Consider the following 23,766-nt stretch of genomic DNA (forward strand, 5'->3'; position numbering starts at 1 on the left):
TTTAGGTCTAAAGTGGGTCTCTTGTAAACAGCATACAGATGGATCTTGTTTTCTCATCCATTCTGTTACCCTATGTCTTTTGATTGGAGCATTTAGTCCAGTGACGTTTAGAGTGAGTACTGAAAGATATGAATTTGTTGCCATTATATTTCCTGTAGAGTAGAGTTTCTGGTGGTGTTCTCTGGTCCTTTCTAATCTTTGTTGCTTTTGGAATTAATTAGTTAATTAATTAATTCATCTTTTCTCCCCTCAGAGACTCCCCCTTAAAATTTCTTGCAGGGCTGGTTTAGGTGGTCACAAACTCCTTTAATTTTTGTTTGTCTGGGAAACTTTTTATCTCTACTTCTATTTTGAATATGACAGCTTTGCTGGAGAAAGAATTCTTGGCTGCATATTTTTATGATTCAGCACATTGAATATATCCTGCCACTCCTTTCAGGCCTGCCAGGTTTCTGTGGATGGGTCTTCTGCAAACCTGATCTGTCTTCCCTTGTAGGTTAAGGACTTTTTTCCCATGCTGCTTTTATGATTCTCTCCTTACCTGAGTATTTTGTGAAGTTGACTATGATATGCCTTGTTGATGGTCAGTTTTTGTTGAATCTAATGGGGGTCCTCTGTGCTTCCTGGATTTTGATGTCTGTGTCTTTCCCCAGGTTAGGAAAGTTTTCTGCTATGATTTGCTCACATAACCCTTCTACCCCTATTTCTCTCTCTTCCTCTTCTGGGACCCCTATGATTCTGATGTTGTTCCTTTTTAATGAGTCACTGATTTCTCTAATTCTCAAATCGTGCTCTTTTGCCTTAATCTCCCTCTTTTTTTCTGCTTCATCATTCTCCATAAGTTTGTCCTCTATATCGCTGAGTCTGTTCTGCCTCATCCATCTTGCCACTGCGGCATCCATTTGAGATTGCAGCTCAGTCATAGCATTTTTTATTTCATCCTGACTAGCTTTTACTTCTTTTATGTCCACAGACAGGGATTCTAATCTATTAGAATAGATTCTAATCTATTCCAGCTAATATTCTTATTATTGTGATTCTAAATTCTGGTTCAGACATCTTGCTTGTATCTGTGTTGGTTAAGTCCCTGGCTGTCATTTCTTTCTGCTCTTCCTTTTGGGGTGAATTCCTTCATTTCATCATTTTGAAGGGAGAAAAGGAATTAATGAGGTAGAAAAAATTAAAATAAAAAAGTTAAAATTAAAAAATTAAAAACAAACACAGAGACAAAAATCAAATAAATGATGCTAGATCCTAGGTTTTAGTCTGGGTGTTGAAAGTGGCTTGATAGATTAGAGAAAAAAAGGGAAAAAAGAAAAAAAAGGAAATTGATTGAAAATTTGAAAAAATGAATACAGTGAAGTAGAGTAAAATTAAATGATGGAAGTAAAATAGAATTTGAAAAAGTTTACACAGAAGTAAAAAATATAGTAGAAGAAATTAAAGAAAAATTTTTTTAATAAAAATTGAAAATAAAAATGATTTTTTTCTCTTTCTGTATTCAGGAAAAAGAAAAGAAATGAAAAAGAGAAAAAAAAAAGAAGAAAGGAAATTGTATAGTTGGACCAGCTAACAGACTGAAATACAAGCGAAACTACTTCGTTTTCCCCTAGAAGTCAAACTTTGAAGTGCTTTATAGTCCATGAACTAAGTGGGTGGGGAGACTTGTGTTCTTGAAGAGCGAGGTTGGCCCAGTTGGGCATGGCTTAGTGTAACGGCCCCATTCTCCAGTAGATGACGCTGCTAGCCTACTAGGATGGATTGTTGTGGCGCTTGTAGGTCTGTATGTGCAGGAGCGGTGAAAATGGCGTCTCCCAGCTACCCAGTCTCTGGTATTGGAACTCTGTTCTCTCTGATCAGCAATCGCGCACCCATCCTTTGTCTTTGGCTTCTGTCCACTCCCCACTTCCACACTGTCTGTGACCAAGCCCCAGGCAGCACCTCCCTCCTGAGTTTTGTCTCAGATGGGGCTGCCTTCCCTGGCCCCTCACTTCTGAGGGACTGCGGCTTTGACCTGTTCCGCCCCTCTGCAGACAGTCTCACTGAACAATAGCTGGTTGCTGGTCCCACCCAGGAACGCTTGTGGGACCATACTGCTGCCAATGCCCAGAGACTGCAGCCAGGTGCCAGCCCACCCCAGAAAAAGTTCGCAAGACAGTTTAGCAGCAGCACCTCAGGGATTATGGAAAATCACAACAAACATCTGGCACCAGGCTTCACCCCCAATAACCTTGTTCGAGCACCAGCGAATGTGGCCACTCTCTGGGGTCTGCTGGGCCTAGGTGGCCTCACAGCCTCTACCAAATGTCCTTCCATCAGTGGAACTGCTTCTCCCATGTTGCCTGAGAACCTCCTGGACCACACTCTGCTCCTGGGGATCCGTCCTTCCCACCAGAGCACCGCCAGGTATCGAGCTGCAGAGTTTCAGATTCTGTGCTCCCCCTGTTTACAGTCTTAATGGAATTTAAACCCTCTTCTTTCTCCCTTTTTAGTTCAGTCCCTGTGGCTGTTTCCAATTTTCCACTTTCTCTCCAGTTGCTTTTGGGGAGGGTTGCTTTTCCCGTATTTCCCCCCACCCCCCATCTCTGTCCTCTCTATGCATGCAAAAGTGGTTCCCTTCCCTCTGTGGCTTCTCTCTCCCCAAGTTCACCTCTCCACACCGTGTATCTGCTGAATTCTGTGGTTCAGGTTGTGCAGATTGTTGTGTTAATCCTCAGATCAGTTTTCTATGTTTGCAGAATGGTTTAGTGTTGTTCTGGCTGTATTTCATGGATATGAGACACACAAAAAACTTCCATGCTGTTCTGCATCTTGGCTTCTCTGGATCTTATATACTTTAAGGTTAAAGAATATTAGATGCTAGACTTGAAAGCCACATCAGAGTCCTGATACAAAGGATCAGTGACCTTGTAAAGAAGTTACCTTTTCCTCTCTCATTCAAGAGTGGCTTGCAGAAGGGGTGGTTACATGGAAAAGAAATCTAGGGACAAAGCTTTTATCCCGGTAGTAGGATTGAAAGATCTCAGTCTGGAAAGAGAGTTGAGGTTTCTGGAATAAGAATCAAGGCAAAAAGAATCCCAAGGACAAGAAATGAAGCAGACAGACTGGGGATTGGGCAAGATCTGATAGAGGATTTGTAACAGGGTTTCGTGTTTACCTCCCACCTTCCCCATTGAGACTGTGGTCTCCCTGAGGGTTGGGTTCATAACTTCTTTATCCACGTTTCTTTTGTACTTAATATAGGGCTTAGCAAAAAGTAAGCTTTCAGGTATTTATTAAACAAACAAACAAACAAACAAACAAACAAATAAATGCAAGTTGGTATTAGTGGGCAAAGGTGGGTGATGCTAAGCTCTTGAATGTGGACTAGAGTTACCTAAAGGTCTCTTGGCTCAGTTCACACTTGGTACTGGGAGTTGACTTTGGGGCTGCACTTGTAGTTTTGGCATTAAATAGAGGGAATAACCAGATTGACTCAAGACATAGACTGAACCTAGAGTTAGGATAATTTAAGACGCATTTTGGAAGAAAGTGTGATTTGATTCTGCTTTGAAGGTAAGAGATAGATTAAATGACTGATTTCAGTCCAACTCAACAAACATTAACTGGGCATCTACTCTGTGCAATGGCTAACAACTCAATGGAGGAGACCAAAAGGTAAAAAAAAAAAAAAAAAAAAAAAAAAAAAAAAAAAAAGACCTAACTACAATGTTATAGGGGATGTTGAAGGGGAAATTATCTAGGGAAATTGAGAGGAGAGATAATCTTTCCCTGGGACTTATGACCTAGTCAGGATGCGCTCTACAGTCAAGGCAGTGAAGGGCTTTCCAAGTGGAGAAAACAGCTAGGATAGGGGAAAGAAGGAATGAAAATGAAGGTATCTTGGGAGGTGGCATCAGGACTCTGGGTGGTGAGAGCAAAGGACAGATGATGGGTAGTGGGTTCTGGACCTCGTGGATCATCTTAACAAGGCAACGTTTATTCTAGAAACACTTGAATTTGTCAAAGTGTTTTAAGCAGTGTAATTACACAATTCAACTTATATTTAGAAGGTGAGTGTGGACTGCAAGATCTGGAGGAGGGTGAGAAGCTAGGAGCAGTCTGGACAGGGCAGTAGGGCAGCAAAGTGAGCAAAATTTTAATTAAACTAATTCCTACTGAGGTACTAATGGTAAATAATGGTTTAAGACAAGTACTCTCTAAGTGTGCTGTTGCCACCATATCTGGAGGAGGTGTGAATACTGTGGATAGATTTGCCAGGTAAGCTCTAGAAGGGCACTTTTGGTTATCTGTTGTTTATTCTTCCCACTCCCAAAGCTAGCCCATGCTAGCTGGTCTGCCCTGAAAATGAAGTGCAGTTCTGTGATCTGGAGGAGAGTTCACAGGCTAGAGGGCACAGGTTGCTCTGTGATTTTTAATTGACTAGCATGAGTTCTTTCTCTTTACCTTGAAGAGTCCCTCCTTGTATCAAGTTCATTACAAATGGACATTATCTGGCAGGTCTCAAACACACCAACTGTTGAGAACAGAGCCAGCAACCTATCTTTTCTCCAAATGGCACCCAGCCATAGGACCATGATTTACAAACCTAATTGTTGTTATTATATTGATTCTTTTTGTTGCTGTTCGTTTTTAAATATGGGACCCTTCATGAATTTGCGTGCCATTCTTGCACAGGGACTGTGCTAATCTTCCCTGTATCTTTCCAATTTTAGAATATGTGCTCCTGAAGTGAGCACTAGATTCTTTTTTTACCAATGTCCTAGTGTCAAATTATCTCAGCTCTGAGAAAAGTTCTTGTTTTTGGGTCAATATATGTGTTAGAAAGTTGTGTGAGTTAAAATTAAAAAGATACCAAAATTGTTCTCTTTTCCATTCTTTCATCTTTTCCTACTTACCCCCTTCTCATAAACCCAACAAACATACTCTCTCTGCAAATAAACTCTATGTTTAGAGAATAACAGAAATGACACATCATATGGTCTCATTTTGCCCTGATTGTGTAGTATTGACATACAAGAAGGAATGTTGAATCAAAAATAAAAACACCTGGGTTATGTTCCTTTCAATGGCATTAACTAGATGTGTAACCTGGGTACAGTTTACTTCACTTTTACCAGCCCTAACTGCTGTAATATGAGGGAGATGGATTGTGTTCTATCTGTATAATTCTTTATAATTCTAATCAGTGGGGATTCTATAAGCTACACAGGAATGGTGACATATTTTTTCATGTGAAGGGGAAAATCTTGAGTGCTGCTTTGGAAAAGCAGCTGTTGATTGCTTCTTTGGGATCTATTTTTCATTTCTTCAATAACCTTCATTTTTTTCCTTTAGGGATATGTTCTACTTTGCTTAGCTGTGCAGCCAGCATGGCATGCACACCATTTTTGGCTCCACAGGTGGCTCCTGACGGGCTTAAACCAAACAGTGTGTATCATTAACTGGTTCCAGGATGAGCATCTGGCCCCATTCAGGCCATAGAGATGGGCAGGAATTATTTTTGCTGGGGACTCCTGGGAAGAAGTCTTTCTTTTTCTTTTGTGTGAGGTAGTGAAGAGCTTCTCTGCCAGTGTATTGGAAGAAGTGAGATCTGGGAAGCTGAGTAGAGCCCAGAGAATCCCAAAGGAGCCAGAGCATGGTGACTATACAAAGCTCTGGATAAAACCATGTCTGAAACAACATCCCACTTTTAAAAAACTTGTGACCCAATGAAATAATGAAGTTTAAGACAATTCATCTTGATTTCTCTGTTGCCATCAACTCAGATTCATAACTTTTCCCCTTAAGGTTTCACTAAATATATTTTTGAATTCCATTTTTTTTACCCCTGAAATAAAAGGAAATTGCTTATACCTGCATTTTTATTACAGTCAGTTCCTAAATCATCAACTGGGAAGTGTTGAAAACAAAAATTTTAGAGTCGGTATGAGGCACACAGAAATTGCTTTATAAATGTTCATTGAATGAATGAAAGTGATAATAAATTAGAAAGAGGAAAGATAATATATCTGGGTGCAAGGGAAGGGATAGGTGGGAAGGTAGTTATATAGAATGTGTTTTGGGGGGAACATACTAGTGAGGAAATGCATGGGATGATCATAAAGCCTAAACTGCCGGAATTGTCCTTTTTCTTCTCTCCTGAAATGTTTCCTAATGTTTTTTTTTCTTTCAATTTAGAATTCAGGGAGAAAGAAGCATCTAGGTTCACAAAATAAATTTTACTTCAATCAATTGATTAATTTAACAGGTGTTTCATGAGCACTTACAAAGGTCTCTAGTTACAAGGGAAGACTGATAAATAAATCAGTACTAATCACAAAGTTGATGAGTATTATGGAAACGGAAATATAGGGATTATGAGAACAGAGCAAGGGATCTAACCTAGAGGAAGGTAAGAAAAGCCTTTTCAAGGAAATGATATTTAAGCGGAGATCTGAAGAATAAGCAGGTGGCAGCCAGATGAAAATGGGTAGAGGAAGGAGAGGAGTGTTCCATGCACTGACCCAACGGCTAGGGGGATGGAGGCACCTGTGAGGACATGAGAGAAGTTCAGAATATATGTAAGGAAGAGGTGAAGGGTGAGATAAAGCCACTGAGAGGACCAGATTTTGCAACTCTCTATGGGCCAGGTGAAGTAGTTCAGGGTTTAATTGAAGGGGAGTGGGAGGCTGCTGAAGGGTATATGCAGGAGAGCAACAGGATCAGATTAGCATTGAACTTGGACCACATATGGCACAGGGGCATGAGGCCCCCTCCCTCCAGTTCTGTTCCTTTGTGCATCTGCACTAGTGCTTCCACTTCCTTACTAAATGCTGCCTCTTTCCTTTTAAAACACTGGAAAAAAGTATGAAGTGGGCATTGTTCGTTCCCAGAACTGGTTACATCCCTACTTCTGTAGTAACTTGTTTTTCCTGGTAAATCTAATCTTCTTTCTCTTAACTAGCATTTGGGTTTTCGGTAGCTCTGACTTCTTGTAAATCAGCACTGATTTTCATCTCCTAAATACTGAAGATGGAATCCAGCTGGCAGGCATGGGTTCTACTGGATTTGTCTGGGACTGGCTTTTGCTTGGCAAGCAGCTGCTGACGAGGCTCACCCTGTGGCTTATTTTTGGGGGTTTTCTTTTGTGCAGCCAGAACACAGTTCCACCTAGCTCTTCTCCCAGCCATGTGAAGCTGCCTATACCAACCTGCAGGACCTCTCTGTCCTCCCAACTTGAGTGGTTCTCCAACCTGGGAATCAAAATCATCCTCCAAATGTATGAATCAAAGTCTTCAGTCCTCTCTTGCACCTGTTGTTTGCATCACAGGGCAAGTTCATTACTTTGCTTGCTTTCTTTCACTTTAAAGTGTTCAGCCTTCTTGGGGCACCTGGATGGCTCAGTTGATTGAATGTATGACTCTTGATTTCAGTTCAGATCATAGTCCTGGGGTCGTAGGATCAAGTCCCCTGTTGGCCTCTGCACTGGGTGTGGAGCCTGCTTGAGATTCTCTCTCTCTCTTTCCCCCTGCCCCTCTCTCCTGCTTACTCTCTCTGTCTCTCTCTAAAAATAAAAAAAAATAAAGTGTTCAGCTTTTTTTCTTGGTCTGTTTGTAAACTTATGGACCTTCTTATTGCTTCTAGAGTTTGGATACAGTGAGTGCTGGATAACACCAATAGAATGATTGAAAGAGAAAAGATACTAAGTTCTGAGTCTGGACTGGAGGGTTATCAGAAACAGTGGTTTGCTGAGAAGAGCTGGCAGCTGGGTAGAAAGATTGTGAACATCGGTGTTTGACAATTTGAAGAGCACCTGATGGATTGGTGATCAGAATCAGTGTTCCGAAGTTGACTCAGGACCCAACTTATTGACTGATAAGGATGCACTTTTCCACAGGGAAGGGCACCACTCAAGAGAGAAGGCTTTCACAACTCCTTTACTGGGTGGCTCCTCCCCTGAATCTCCAGTATTATTGAAAGGCTCAAAGGAGATAATCCATATAAAGTACTTAGGGGAATGCCAGGTATGGGTGAGCAATCAGGCACATGTTATTCAAATTATAGATGTTGCAGTCACTATACAACACAGGCTGGCTCTGTGGATGGAGCTGTGATTGCTTTTCCTGAAAACCTGTAATCCTTTCATTTACTTGCTAAGACATTGAATTATGCAACAACTATTATTGAGTGTTTAAGTGTACCAGACACTAATTCTACCTAGTTGACACAAGTATGTAAAGTTTGCTTTATTTTCGAGATTTTGGTTTTCTCTTGAGACATGTCATTCACTCAAAAAATAGTTACTGAGTATTAATTAATGGTGTGGTCATCTGCAGTTACTTGTGGATCAAGGGCCAGGGGAGTTGATATTGATGGAGTAATGCATGGGTTTTTCTGCTTTATCTTGAGAGAGTATTATCCATCCTGGCTCTGTTTATTCCCATGCCTGGCTGGATTTTTCCCTCTATAGCACATATCACCATCAGACATATTATATATTTTATATTTTATTAATTTAGTTGTTTATTTTCTGCTTCCCTGAACTACAGTGTGAACTCCACAGGGGAGAGTTTTTGCCCATTTTCATCCATGCTGTACTCTCAGCTCTGAAGAGTGCCTGGCACGGGTGTCCTGTAACTATTTATTGAGTGAATTTGCCTCACTTTGAAAGCTCCATCCCACACTCAGTTTTGCCATCCTTTCCTTAGACTCTTCCCTAAGGGCTGGGCTTGTCTGGTAGAATATCTGGCTATTTTGACTTATGTTGCCTTGCTCTGTGGTGCTTTGCAAATCACACTATCAAGGTATCTGGGTATCTGGAAAGAGGGTAAAATGGCACCTGGCCAGTAACTCACTAACCATCTTGAAGATCTTATCTAGATAAGAACTGTTTGGTTTATTTTAGAATCCATCGTGAATGATTCTCATCAGGAAATAGTAGCTTTTAAACACATGCTTACTATGTACTGCACCAAATGGCTTACCTAATTTTCTCACTTAATCCTTACAACATATCTATGAAGGCAGTATTGGTATCTGAATCCTACAGAGGAGAACACTGATGCACAGACTGGGTAAGAAAATTGAAGGTCAGAAACTAATTAGTGTCCATACCGGGATTTGAATCCTAGTCTTTCTGATTACAAGGCTCATGCACCAACCTTGAGGCTACCCCTGTACACTGTTTGGACTTGTTATTATGGACTTCTGTTTGTATATTTGTACCGTTCTTTGATCTTTGATCTTAATGGAGGCAAACCGACTTGCTTTCATTGATTCTTGAGACCAGAGGCTATCTGCTTTGCAGACATTCTTCATCTTAGTGATAACAAGGGAATATTTTAAATAATAAAGGGTGGTAAACAAAATTTTATTTTAAATGTCACTGTAATGGCTTCCAACAATTTAATTGATCAGATAGACATATAACACATATGAACTTGATAGGTGCCCTTGAGAATATTGCATACAGAATTTGGAATTGTTGATTGGTCCTCAAGATAATGAGGACCTTGCTGGATAATATTCTCCAGCAAGCTGTTGTACAAAACTATGTATGTGCATATATGTATACTTGTGTGTTAGTGTGTGTTGATGGGTGTGTGTGGGGGACATGCATAAAGTGTAATGATACTGATTTATGAGAGAGATCAAGATACCTTCACTACTTCCCTGGAAGAGTAATTTTTTAATTAGTGTGAAAAGACTTTTTGTTTGTTTGTTTGTTTGTATATGTATACATACATACATACATACATACATACATACATACATACATACATATTCTTTCTTGTTTTAGTGTAATTTAAGTTTTTATTTTATTGTCAAGTTAGCTAACATACAGTGTAGTTTTGGCTTCAGGAATTGAACCCAGTGATTCATTACTTACCTATAACACCCAGTGCTCATCCCAACAAGTGTCCTCCTTAATTCCCATCACCTTTTATCTTCACCCCTCCAACCCCACCCCCATCAACGCTCAGTCTATTCTCTGAATTTAAGAGTCTCTTATGGTTTGCCTCCCTGTTTGTATCTTATTTTTCCTTCCCTTCCTCTATGGTCATCTGTTAAGTTTCTCAAATTGCACATATGAGTTAAAACATATGGTATCTGTGTTTCCATCCATGTTGTTCATCCATGTTGTTGCAAATGGCAAGACTTCATTCTTTTTCATCGCTGAGTAGTATTCCATAGTGTATATATACCAGTCTTCTGTATCCATTTATCAGTTGATGGACATGGGAGCTCTTTCTAAAATTTAGCTATTGTTGATGGTGCCTCTATAATCATTGGGGTGAATGTGCCCCTTTGAATCAGCACTCCTGTATCCTTTAGATAAATTTCTAGTAGTGTAATTGCTGGGTCATAGGGTAATTATATTTTTAATTTTTTTTTAAACGTTTATTTATTTTTGGGACAGAGAGAGACAGAGCATGAACGGGGGAGGGGCAGAGAGAGAGGGAGACACAGAATCGGAAACAGGCTCCAGGCTCTGAGCCATCAGCCCAGAGCCCGACGCGGGGCTCGAACTCACGGACCGCAAGATCGTGACCTGGCTGAAGTTGGACGCCAACCGACTGCGCCACCCAGGCGCCCCATTATATTTTTAATTTTTGAGGAACCTCCACACTGTTTTCCAGAGTGGCTGCACCAGTTTGCATTCCCACCAACAATGCAAAAGAGATCCTCTTTCTCTGCATCCTCACCAACATCTGTTGTTGCCTGAGTTATTAATGTTAGCCATTCTGACAACTGTGAGGTGGTCTCTCATTGTGGTTTTGATTTGTATTTCTCTGATGATGAGTGATGTTGAGCATTTTTTCATGTGTCGGTTGGCCATCTAGATGTCTTCTTTGGAGAAGTGTCTATTCCTGTCTTTTGCCCATTTCTTCACTGGATTATTTGTTTTTTGGGTTTTGAGTTTGATAATTTCTTTCTAGATTTTGGATACTAACCCCTTATCTGATACATCGTTTGCAAATATGTTCTCCCATTCTGTCAGTTGCCTTTTAGTTTTGCTGATTGTTTCCTTTGCTGTGAAGAAGCTTTTATTTTGATGAAGTCCCAATAGTTCATTTTTGCTTTTGTTTCCCTTGCCTCCAGAGACGTATTGAGTAAGAAGTTGCGGCAGCCAAGATCAAAGAGGTTTATGCCTGCTTTCTCCTTAAGGATTTTGATGGCTTCCTTTCTTACATTTAGGTCTTTCATCCATTTTGAGGTTGTTTTGTTTGTTTGTTTTTGTTTTTTGTTTTTTGTTTTGTGTATGGTGTAAGAAAGTGGTCCAGGTTCATTCTTCTGCATGTCGCTGTCCAGTTTTCCCAGCACCACTTGCTGAAGAGACTGTCTTTATTCCATTGGATATTCTTTCCTGCTTTGTCAAAGATTAGTTGGCCATATGTTTGTGGGTCCATTTCTGGGTTCCTTTTTCTGTTCCATTGATTTGAGTGTCTGTTCTTGGGCCAGTACCATAATGCCTTGATGATGACAGCTTTGTAGTATAGCTTGAAGTCTGGGATTGTGATGCTTCCTGCTTTGATTTTTTTTTTTTTTTTTTTTATGATTGCTTTGGCTATTCGGGGTCTTTTCTGGTTCCATACAAATTTTAGGATAGTTTGTTCTAGCCCTGTGAGGAATTCTGGTGTTATTTTGATAGGTATTGCATTGAATATGTAGATTGCTTTGGATAGTATTGACATTTTAACAATATTTGCTCTTCTTATCAAGGAGCATGGAATCTTTCTCCATTTTTTGGTGTCTTCTTCAATTTCTTTCATAAACTTTCTATAGTTTTCAGTGTATAGATTTTTTTATGGTTTTTGGTGTAATTATAAATGGGATCAATTCCTTGATTTCACTTTCTATTGCTTCATTGTTGGTGTATAGGAATGCAACAAATTTCTGTGCATTGATTTTATATCCTGCAACTTTGCTGAATTCATGGATAAGTTCTAGCAGTTTTTTGGTGGAATATTTGGGCTTTCCACATAAAGTATCATGTGATCTGTGAAGAGTGAAATTTTGACCTCCTCCTGGCCAATTTGGATGCCTTTTATTTCTTTGTGTTGTCTGATTGCAGAGGCTAAGACTTCCAATACTATGTTGAATAACAGTGGTAAGAGTGGACATCCCTGTCTTGTTCCTGACCTTACGGGGAAGCTCTCAGTTTTTCCCCCACTGAGGATGATATTAGCATTGGGTCGTTAATATATGGCTTTTATAATCTCGAGGTATGATCCTTCTATCCCTACTTTCTTAAGGGTTTTTATCAAGAAAGGATGCTGTATTTTGTCAAACGCTTTCTATGCATTTATTGAGAGTATCTTTCTTTTATTGAAGTGATGAAGCACATTGATTGTTCTGTGGATATTGAACCAGCCCTGCATCCCAGGTATAAATCCCACTTGGTCATGGTGAATAATTGTTTTAATATATTGTTGGATCCGGTTGGCTAATATCTTGTTGAGGACTTTTGCATCCATGTTCATCAGGGAAATTAGTCTGTAGTTATCCTTTTTAGTGGGGTCTTGTCTGGTTTTGGAATCAAGGTAATGCTGGCTTCATAGAAAGAGTTTGGAAGTTTTCCTTCCATTTCTATTTTTTGGAACAGCTTCAAGAGAATAGTTCTCAACTCTTCCTTCAATGTTTGGTAGAATTCCCCTGGAAAGCCATCTGGCCCTGGACTCTTGTTTTTTGGGAGATTTTTTGATTACTAATTCAATTTCTTTACTGGTTATGGGTCTGCTCAAATTTTCTGTTTCTTCCTGTTTCAGTTTCAGTAGTTTATATGTTTCTAGGAATTTATACATTTCTTCCAGATTGCCCATTTTATTGGCATATAATTGCTCATATTATTCTCTTATTATTGTTTTCATTTCTGCTGTGTTCATTGTGATCTCTCCTCTTTCATTCTTTTTTTTCAATGTTTATTTATTTCTGAGATAGAGAGAGGCAGAGCATGAGTGGGGAAGGGGAAGAGAGAGAGGGAGACACAGAATCTGAAGCAGGCTCCAGGCTCTGAGCTGTCAGCACAGAGCCCAGTGCGGGGCTCAAACTCACGACCCATGAGATCATGACCTGAGCCGAAGTCAGTTGCTCAATCAACAGAACCACCCAGGCGCCCTGTCTCCTCTTTCATTCTTGATTTTATTTATTTGGGTCCTATCCTTTTTATTTTTGATCAAGCTGGCTAGTTGTTTATCAATTTTGTTAATTCTTTCAAAGAACCAGCTTCTGATTTCATTGATCTATTCTTTTTTTTTTTTTTTTTTTTTTGGTTTCAATAGCATTGATTTCTGCTCTAATCTTTATTATTTCCTGTATTCTGCTGGTTTTGGGTTTTATTTGCTGTTCTTTTTCCAGCTCTTTAAGGCGTAAGGTTAGGTTGTGTGTCTGAGACCTTTCCTCCTTCTTTTTTTTTTTTTTTTTTTTTTAAATTTTTTTTCAACGTTTTTTATTTATTTCTGGGACAGAGAGAGACAGAGCATGAATGGGGGAGGGGCAGAGAGAGAGGGAGACAGAGAATCGGAAACAGGCTCCAGGCTCCGAGCCATCAGCCCAGAGCCTGACGCGGGGCTCGAACTCAACGGACCGCGAGATCGTGACCTGGTTGAAGCCGGACGCTTAACCGACTGCGCCACCCAGGCGCCCCTCCTCCTTCTTTAGGAAGGCCTGGAATGCTATATACTTCCCTCTTATGACCACTATTGCTGCGTCCCAGAGGTTTGGGGCTGTGGTGTTTCAATTTTCATTGGTTTCCATGTACCTTTTAATTTCCTCTTTAATTTCTTGGTTGGCCCATTAGTTCTTTAGTAGGATGGTCTTTAGTCTCCAAGTATTTGTTACCTTTCCTAATTTTTTCTTGTGGTTGATTTGGAGTTTCATAGCATTGTGGTCTGGAAACATGCATGGTATGATCTCAATATTTTTTGTACTTGTTGAGGGCTTATTTGTGTCCTAATATGTGATCTATTCTGGAGAACATTCCATGTGCACCAGAGAAGAATGTATATTCTGCTGCTTTCAGATGAAATGTTCTGAATATATCTGTTATGTCCATCTGGTCCAGTGTGTCATTCAAAGCCATTGTTTCCTTGTTGATTTTCTGTTTATATGATCTGTCCATTGCTGTGGGTCGGGTGTTGAAGTCTCCTACTATTACAGTATTATTACTAATGAGTTTCTTTATATTTGTGATTAATTGATTTATATATTTGGGTGTTCCACATTTGGCGCATAAATGTTTACAATTGTTGGGTCTTCTTGGTGGATAGACCCCTTAATTATGATATAATGCCTTTCTTCATCTCTTGTTACTGTCTTTATTTTAAAGTCTAGATTGTCTGATATAAGTATGGCTACTCCAGCTTTCTTTTGTTGACCATTAGCATGATTGACGGTTCTCCATCCCCTTACTTTCAATCTGAAGATGTCTTTAGGTCTAAAGTGGGTCTCTTGTAAACAGCATATAGTTGGCTCTTGTTTTCTTATCCATTCTGTTATGCTATGTCTTTGAATTGGAGCATTAATCCATTGACATTTAGAGTGAGTACTGAGAGTTATGAGTTTATTGCCATTATGTTTCTTTTAGAGTTTCTTTATTGCCATTATGTTTCTTGGAGTTTCTGGTGGCATTCTCTGGTCGTTTCTAGACTTTGTTGCTTTTTTTTTTTTTTTTTTTTTTTTTTTCATTTTTTCTCCTCTCAGAGAGTCCCCCTTAAAATTTCTTTCAAGGCTGGTGTAGTGGTCATGAACTGCTTTAATTTTTATTTGTCTGGGAAACTTTTAGTCTCTCCTTTTATTTTGGATGACAGCCTTGCTGGATAAAGAATTGCTGGCTGCGTATTTTTCTGATTCAGCACATTGAATATATCCTGCCACTCCTTTGAGGCCTGCCAAGTTTCTTTGGCTCCAAACATTATCTGTCTTCCCTTGTAGGTTAAGACTTTACTCTTGTAGGTTAGGACTTTACTCTTCCCTTGTAGGTTAAGGACATTACTCTTTCCTTGACTGACTATTTTGTGAATTTGACTATGATATGCCTTGCTAATGGTCAGTTTTTCTTGAACCTTATGGGAGTCCTCTGTGCTTCCTGGATTTTGATGTCTGTGTCTTTCCCCAGGTTAGGAAAATTTTCCACTATGATTTGCTCACCTTCTACCCCTTTTTCTGTCTTTTCATCTTCTGGGACCCCTGTGATTTTGATGTTCCTTTTTAGCAAGTCACTGAATTCTCTAATTCTTAAATTGTGCTCTTTTTTAGTTTCCCTCTTTTTTTCTGCTTCATTATAAGTTTGTCCTCTATATTGCTGATTCGCTGCTCTGTCTCCTCCATCCTTGCCGCCATGGCATCCATTTGAGATTGCAGCTCAGTTATAGCATTTTTTATTTCATCCTAACTAGATTTTACTTCTTTTATCTCTGCAGAGAGGGATTCTAATCTATTTTTGACCCCAGATAGTATTATTATTATTGTTATTCTAAATTCTGGTTCAGACATCTTGCTTTTATCTCTGTTGATTAAGTCCCTAACTGTTGTTTCTTCCTGCTCTTTCTTTTGGGGTGAATTCCTTCATTTCATAATTTTGAGGGAAGGAAAGGAATTAATAAGGAAAAAAATTAAAATTAAAAAATTAAAAACAACACACAGACACACAGACACAGACACACACACAGAAATCAAATAAATGATGCTAGTTCCTAGGTGTGTTTTGGTCTGGTTATTGAAATGAGCTTTATAGAGAAAAAAGGAAAAAAAAAGAAAGAAAAAAAGAAAAACAAGAAAAAGAAGGAAAACGTTTGAAAATTTGAGAACATGAATATAATGAAATAGAATAAAATGAAATAATGAAAGTAAAATAGAATTTGAAAAATTTACAAAAAGGTAAAAATTATAGTAGAAAAAGTAAAGAAAAACATTTTTACTAAAATTGAAAATAAAATCAATTTTTTCTCTCTGTATTCAAGGAAAAGAAAAGAAAAAGAAAAAAAAAAAAGAAAAGTGAATAGGTGGACCAGCAAACAGACTGAAATACAATTGAAATTACATCATTTTCCCCTAGAAGTCAAACTATGAAGTAGTTTATAGTCCATAAACTAAGCAGGTGAAGAGATTTGTGGTGTTCCTGAAGAGTGAGTTTGGTCCAGTTGGGCAGGGCTTAGTGTAATGGCTCCATTCTCCACTACATGGTGCTGCTTAGCTTACTGGGGTGGATTGTTGTGGCACTTGTAGGTGTGCATGCACATGCGCTGGAGTTGTGAAAATGGCATCACATAGCTATGTAGTCTCCAGTATTGGAACTCTGTGCTCCCCCCTACCAGCAATCGTGCACCCATCTTTTGTCTCCGGCTTTAGTCCACTCCCCGCTTTTTCACTGTCTGTGACCAAGCCATCAGGTTGCCAGGTGGCACCTCCCTCCTGAGTTTTATCTCCAATGCAGCTGCGTTTCCCAATCCCTCATTTCTGAGGGACTGCAGCTTTGACCCATTCAGATCCTCTGGGGAAGGTCTCACTGAACAATGGCTAGGTGCTGGCCCCACCCAGGAACGTTTGCAGTACTATACTGCTGCCAATGCCCAGAGACTGCAGCTGGGTGCCAGCCTGCCCCAGAAAAAGTTCACGTGATTGTATAGCAGCAGCGTTTCAGGGATTATGGAAAATCACAACACACATCTGGCACCAGTCTTCACCCTTAACAACCTTGTTCCAGCACCAGTGAATGTGGTTGTTCTCTGGGATCTGCTGGGACTGGGTGGCTGCACAGCCTCTACCAAATGTTCTTCAAGCAGTGGAACTGCTGCTTTTCCCATGTGGCCCAAAGGTCTCCCGGAGCCCACTCTTCTCCTGGGAATTAGCCCTTCTGACTAGAGCATTGCCAGATATTGAGCTGCGGCATTTCAGACTCTGTGCCCCCCCTTTTATAGAGTCTTAATGGAATTTAAACCCTCTACTTTCTCCTTTCTCCCTTTTTAGTTCAGTCTAAAAGTAGCTGTTTCCACTTTTCCACTTTCTCTCCAGCTGCTCTTTTGGGGGGTGCTTTTCCCATTCTCTCCCCCTGTCTCTGTCCTCTCTCTGTAAGCAAAAACAGCTCCCTGCCCTGTTTGGCTTCTCTCTCCTCCAGTTCACCTCTCTGTGCCATGTACCTGCTGAGTTCTGTGGTTTAGGTTGTGCAGATTGTTGTGTTAATCCTCAAATCAGTTTTCTAGTTGTGCAGGATGGTTTAGTGTTGATCTGGCTGTTTTTCATGGATGCAAGATGCAAAAAAAACTTCCATGCTGTTTCGCTGTCTTGGTTCCTCCCAGTAAATTCTTTATATTTTTAGGTACTAACCCTTTATATGATATGTCATTTGCAAATATGCTCTCCCATTCTGTCAATTGCCTTTAGTTTTGTTGAATATTTCCTTTGGTGTGCAGAAGCTTTTTGTCTTGATGAAGTCCCAATAATTCATTTTTGCTTTTATTTCCCTTGTCTTCGGAGACATGTCAAATAAGTTTCTGTGGTGGAGGTCAAAGATGGTTTCCTGTCTCACATTTATGTCTTTCATCCATTTTGAATTTATTTTTGTGTATGGTATAAGAAAGTGGTCTAGTTTCATTCTTCTGCATGTTGCTATCCAGTTCTCCCAGTACCATTTGCTAAAGAGACTGTCTTTTCTTCCATTGGATACTCTTTCCTGCTTTGTTGAAGATTAGTTGGCCATATATTTGTGGATCCATTTCTGGGTTTTCTATTGTATTCCATTGATCTACTTGTCTGTTTTTGTGCCAATACCATACAGTCTTGATGATTATAGCTTTGTAATACATGCCAAAGTCTGGGATTGTGATGCCTCCAGCTTTGGTTTTCTTTTTCAACATTATTTGGCTATTTTGTGTCTTTTGTGGTTCCATACAGATTTTAGGATCATTTGTTCTAGCTCTGTGATGAATGCCGGTGCTATTTTTATTGGGATTGCAATGAATGTGTGGATTGCTTAGAATAGTATCAACATTTTGACAATATTTGTTCTTCCAATCCATGAGCATGGAATGTTTTTTTCCATTTCTTTGTGTCTTCTTCAATTTCTTTCATAATTTTTCTGTGGTTTTCAGCATACAGATATTTCACCTCTTTGGTTAGGTTTATTCCTAGGTATTTATGGTTCTTGGTGCAATTGTAAATGGGATTGATTCCTTAATATCTCTTTCTGTTGCTTCATTATTGGTGTATAGAAATCCAGCTGATTTCAGTACATTGATTTTATATCCTGCAACTTAGCTGAATTCATGTATCAGTCTAGCAGTATTTTGGCAGAGTATTTCAGGTTTTCCATGTAGAGTATCATGTCATCTGCAAAGAGTGAAAATTTGACTTCTTTGTCAATGTGGATTCATTTTATTTTATTTTGTTGTTTGATTGTAATGCTGGATTCATAGAATGAGTCTGGAAGCTTTCCTTCAATTTGTATATTTTTGGAAGAGCTGAGAAGAATAGGTATTAATTTCGCTTTAAATGTCTGGTAGAGTTCCTCTTGGAGGCCATGTAGGCCAGAACTCTTATTTGTTGGGAGAGTTTTGATAACTGATTCAATCTTCACTGGTTATGGGTCTGTTCAAGTTTTCTATTTCTTCCCATTTGGTTCTTGGTAGTGTGTGAGTGTCTGGGAATTTGTCCATGTCTTCCAGATTTTCCAGTTTGTTGGCATATAATTTTTCGTAGTATTCTCTAATAATTGTTTGTATTTCTGTACTGTTGGTTGTGATCTCTCCTTCATTTGTGATTTTATCTACTTGGGTCCTCTCTCTTTTCTTTTTGAGAAGTCTGGCTAGGGGTTTATCAATTTTGTTTATTCTTTCAAAAAATCAGCTCTTAGATTCATTGATCTGTTTCACTGTTTTTTTGCATTCTATATTGCTTATTTCTGCTCTAATCTTTATTATTTCTCTTGTTTGGCTGGCTTTGGGCTTTCTTTACTGCTGTCTTTCTAGTTCTTTTAGGTTTGAGGTTAGGTTATGTATTTGGGACCTTTCTTACTTCTTGAGATAGGCCTGAATTATAATGTATTTTCCTTTCAGGACTGCCTTTGCTGCATCTCAAACAGTTGGGACTGTTGTGTTTTAATTTTCATTTTCTTCCATGTATTTTTTAATCCCTTCTTTAATTTCCTGGTTGACCCATTCAGTCTTTAGTAGAATATTCTTTAACCTTCATGTATCTGGGGGCTTTCCAAATTTTTTCTTGTGACTGATTTCAAGTTTCATAGCACTATGATCTGAAAATATGCATGGTATGACCTCAATCCTTCTATATTTGTTGAGGGCTATTTTGTGACCCTGTATGTTATCTATTTTGGAGAATGTTCCATGTGCACTTGAGAAGAATGTATTCTGCTGCTTTTGAATGAAAAGTTCAGAATATATCTATTAAGTCCATCTAGTCCAATGTGTCACTCAGAGCTGTTGTTTCCTTATTGATTTTCTGCCTAGATGATCTGTCCATTGTTGTAAGTGGAGTATTAAAGTCCCCTGCCATCATGGTATTATTATCTATACATTGTTTATGTTTATGACAAATTGATTTATATATTTGGCTGTATCACGTTGGGGGCATAAACATTTATAATTGTTAGCTCTTATTGATGTATAGACCTCTTAATTATGATATATTGCCTTTCTTCATCTCTTGTTACAACATTTGTTTTAAAATCTAATTTTTCTGATATAAGTGTGGCTAGTCTGGCTTTCTTTTGCCATCCAGTAGCATGATAGATGATTCTCCATCCCCTCACTTTCAATCTGGAGGTGTCCTCAGGTCTAAAATGAGTGTCTTATAGAGAGCATATAGATGGATCTTTTTCTTGAATCCATTCTGATACCCTATGTATTTTGACTGGGCATTTAGTCCATTTATATTCAGAGTGATTATTGAAAGATATAGATTTAGTGTCACTGTGGTATCTGTAGGATATGTGCTTGTGGTGATGTCTCTGGTCTTTTGTAGTCTTTGTTGCTTTCAGCTCACAGAGTCCCTCTTAGGATCTTCTGTAGGGCTGGTTGCATGGTCAGGAACTCCTTTAGTTTTTGTTTGGGAAAGCCTTTGTCTCTTCTTCTATTCTGAATGACAGCCTTGATGGATAAAGGATTCTTGGCTGCATATTTTCCCTATTTAGCACATTGAATAGTTCCTGCCACTCCCTTCTGGACTGCCAAGTTTTAGTGGACAGGTCTGCTACCATCCTTATGTGTCTACCCTTGTAGGTTAAGACCCGTTTGTCCCTAGCTGCTTTCAGAATTCTCTCTTTATCTTTGTACTTTGCTAGTTTCATCATGACATGTCATGGTGTTGACCTATTTTTGTTGATTTGAAAGGAGTTCTCTGTGCCTCTTGGACTTGGATGCCTGTTTCCTTCCCCAAATTAGGGAAGTTTCTATAATTTGTTCAAATACACCTTATGCCCCTTTCTCTCTTCTTCTTCTGAAACTCCTATGATATGGATATTATTTTGTTTCATTGAATCACTTAGGTCTCTAATTCTCCCCTTGTGGTCTAGTAACTTTTCTTACCTTTTTTATCTTCATCATTTTCAATAATTTTATCTTCTATTTCACCTATTCTCTCATCTGCTTCTTCCATCCTTGCTGTCACTGCATCTAGTTTATTTTGCATCTCACATAGCCTTTCTTTATTCATTGTAACTATTTCTTAGGCTTTTGAACTCTGCAACAATAGATTCTCTGCTGTCTTCTGTGCTTTTTTCAAGCCTGGCTATTAATCTTATGACTGTTATTCTAAATTCTTGTTCAGATATATGGTTTATATCTGTTTTGAGCAATTCTCTGGCTATCGTTTCTTCCTGGAATTTCCTTTGAGGAGAATTCTTCTGTTTTGTCATTTTGGCTAGGTTTCTGTCTTTTATGTGTTTTAATAGCTTGTTATGTGTTCTGCATTTGTGAGAACTGCTATATTAAAAACGGGCCATACACTGTCCAGGGTTTGGCACTTCAGGAAGTGTTTTTGGAGTGTGGAGTGTGCACTCTGTTGTTGCACTGCCCTGTCCCATAGGGTAGTCATCTACAAAGCTCCTCTTTACTTGTAGTGGTGGAATGTTTAGCTAGTCCATCTGGTGTGGTTTGAATTACTCATGGAAAAGTAACCATGGAAAAGAGGAAAGGGCAAGGGACTTGATCCCATACAAAAAGAAAAAATGAAAGGTGCAATAAAAAGATTAAGCAGATTATTGAGGTATATGACAAAGAAAATTATCACATCCGTCACCTCATGCAGTAACTTTCTTTTTTTTTTTTTTTTTTTTCCTGTGAGAACACTTAAGTTCTACTCAGCACATTTCAATTATGTAATACAGGATTATGATTTCTGGTCACCATGTTATACATTAGGCCCTCAGACCTTATTCATCTTCAAATGGAAAGTTTGTGCCCTTTTGCTAACCTCTCTTCATTTTCCCCACTCCCCAGCTACCAGGCAACCACCATTCTACTTTCTATTCTCGGTTTCTACAAGTCTGATTTTTTTTTAAATTTTTCACATAAGTGATACCATGCAATTTTTGTCTTTCTTTGTGTGACTTGTTTGTTACAATCTTGACATCACCAGCACAAATGTTTTTTTTTAATTAATATTTATTTTTGAGAGAGAGAGATAGAGTGTAAGGGAGGGGCAGAGAGAGAGGGAGACATAGAATCTGAAGCGGGCTCCAGGCTCTGAGCTGTTAGCACAGAGCTCCATGTGGGGCCCAAACCCACCACCCTTGACATCATGACCTGAGCTGAAGTCGGATGCCTGACCTACTGAGCCACGCAGGAGCCCCACACCAAATGCTTTTTGATCAAAACATTGAGATCCGTTAACATTCGTGTCTCCTCTTAGCTTCACTCTAGACCAACTAAAAGAGAATCTTGAAGGGTACAGCTCAAACTTTGGCATTTTTAGCAAGGACCACAGCTGACTGATATGGCCATTATTGTTTCAGAACTATCACGATAGTATTTGTTATCACATAGTAAGGTGTGACCTTAGAAAAGTGATTTGCTCACACTAAGTCTCAAATTTCTCAACTATAAAATCATAATAGTAATCATTTGTTAGGGTTTTTGTGACACACATGTGAACAGAAGCTTAAAAAATATATGTGGCATTCAGGGGCGCCTGGGTGGCTCAGTCGGTTAAGCGACCGATTTCGGCTCAGGTCATGATCTCACTGTCCATGAGTTCAAGCCCCGTGTCGAGCTCTGTGCTGACTGCTCAGAGCCTGGAGCCTGTTTCAGATTCTGTGTCTCCCTCTCTCTCTCTGACCCTCCCCCGTTCATGCTCTGTCTCTCTCTGTCTCAAAAATAAATAAACATTAAAAAAAAATAAAAAAAAATATATGTGGCATTCAATAAATCTAGTTATTTATTATTCTTTTATAGCATTATGACTATTAATAGAAGAATAATGTGAGTTCCATAAGGGTAAGAATTGTCTCTGGTTTAAAACTGTATTTAGATATATCTGGCAAACAGTAGATGCTCAATAGGTATTTGTGGAGAGGATAATTGATTGAATTAATTACTTATAAAACCACTTGACATAGTCTATCATTTAGTAAGTGTTCAATACATGTTAGTCACTCATTTTTTAATAGAAAATGCTGTCCATGATATTTGTCTCAATTTTCTTTTCCTCCCTCTTTTACACATGCTGTTTTATATGACTCTTACAATTTACCATACTTCTCATATATAGTGCAAAACTGATGTGCTATCCCTGACCTCAGGGAGTGTAAATGGCACAGAAGTGACAATAAATATGTACTTGAAAAGATAAAAAAAAAAGACTAAGCAGAGAATCAGAGAAACTATCAGGCTTAATCCAGAGAGAGAGAAAGGAAAATAAAGAAGAAGGAGATATAGAAAAGATGTAAAAAGAATGGAGTAAAAATGCCTGATTAAATAGATAAACAAAGCAGAGAAAAAAGAAAATAAGAAAAAAAAATAAGAACTGACCAAAAATCAAATCAGGAACTGTGAGCTGGATTCCAAAGGACAAAAAGAAGAAGGTAGAAAGAAAATAAGAGAAAAGAGAAGGAAAGAAAGGAAAAGAGAGAAAGGAAAAAGAAGCAACAGACTAATATACAAAACATCAGGACAGTCATCTGTTAGTGCCTGGGACCAGTGGCTGTGCTGGTTTGGAGGAGAGGCCATCTGCTCAGTATCAGTCCCACTCCAGTAAACAGTTGCCAGGCATGGAGGGGCAGGGTTTGGTGTAAGTGGGTCCCACCTCCATGGTGGGCCACTGTGCTGTTCCATGAAGGCCACCATGTTGGTGATGTGAGGAAAAATGGTGACACCCCAATCTCTCCTCCCTGCCCCAGTGTCACAAAGCATGGTGTTCAGCCAGTCCTCATAGTTTCATGGGTGGGTGGCCTGTCCTACTCCATAGTCTCCCATGCCTCTTAGGCGCTCAGTTGGGCTTCAAAACCTGATGGATGACTTAAAGGATCCCGCACTGTGCAACTTGGTTCTGGGGTAGTCACTCCAACCTGCTGATATGACTGGCACCTGCAGGGTCTTTTGTCCTTGGAGGGGGGGGGGAAGGCAATATACCCTCTTCCCACAGTACTCAAGAGAGGGAACTGTTCTGTCCAAGTGCACCCCTGAGATCACTACCATGCCCTGGGGCTGGCTCCCTTCTCCCCGGGTGCATGTACACAGTGGCACTTCAGCCCAGAGAAAGTCGCAGAAAGTTGGGCACTTTTGAAAACTCCCATCTACGAGTGGAGACTGGTACTCTATTTCTTGTCTCCTA

General features: G+C 39.3%; 1 protein-coding gene and 1 non-coding gene across 2 annotated transcripts in view; one reads left to right on the forward strand and one right to left on the reverse strand.

Annotated features, from left to right (window-relative positions):
• The first annotated feature begins 1,516 nt into the window (after positions 1-1,516).
• The window catches only part of PTGFR (prostaglandin F receptor), a 309,526-nt gene continuing 287,276 nt past the window's right edge, over positions 1,517-23,766 (forward strand). The window contains exon 1 of the mRNA XM_086717366.1: positions 1,517-2,406. The gene's annotated coding sequence lies outside the window, so the exon portion shown is untranslated. The remainder of the gene's footprint in view (positions 2,407-23,766) is intronic.
• On the reverse strand, positions 4,633-4,739 carry LOC112849040 (U6 spliceosomal RNA). The gene has a single exon (XR_003222491.1). It is a non-coding gene; the product is annotated as a U6 spliceosomal RNA (small nuclear RNA).

This window comes from Puma concolor, chromosome C1 (assembly GCF_028749965.1).
Source record: "Puma concolor isolate L17-30 chromosome C1, mPumCon1.1.hap2, whole genome shotgun sequence".
NCBI classification, from domain to species: Eukaryota; Metazoa; Chordata; class Mammalia; order Carnivora; family Felidae; genus Puma; species Puma concolor.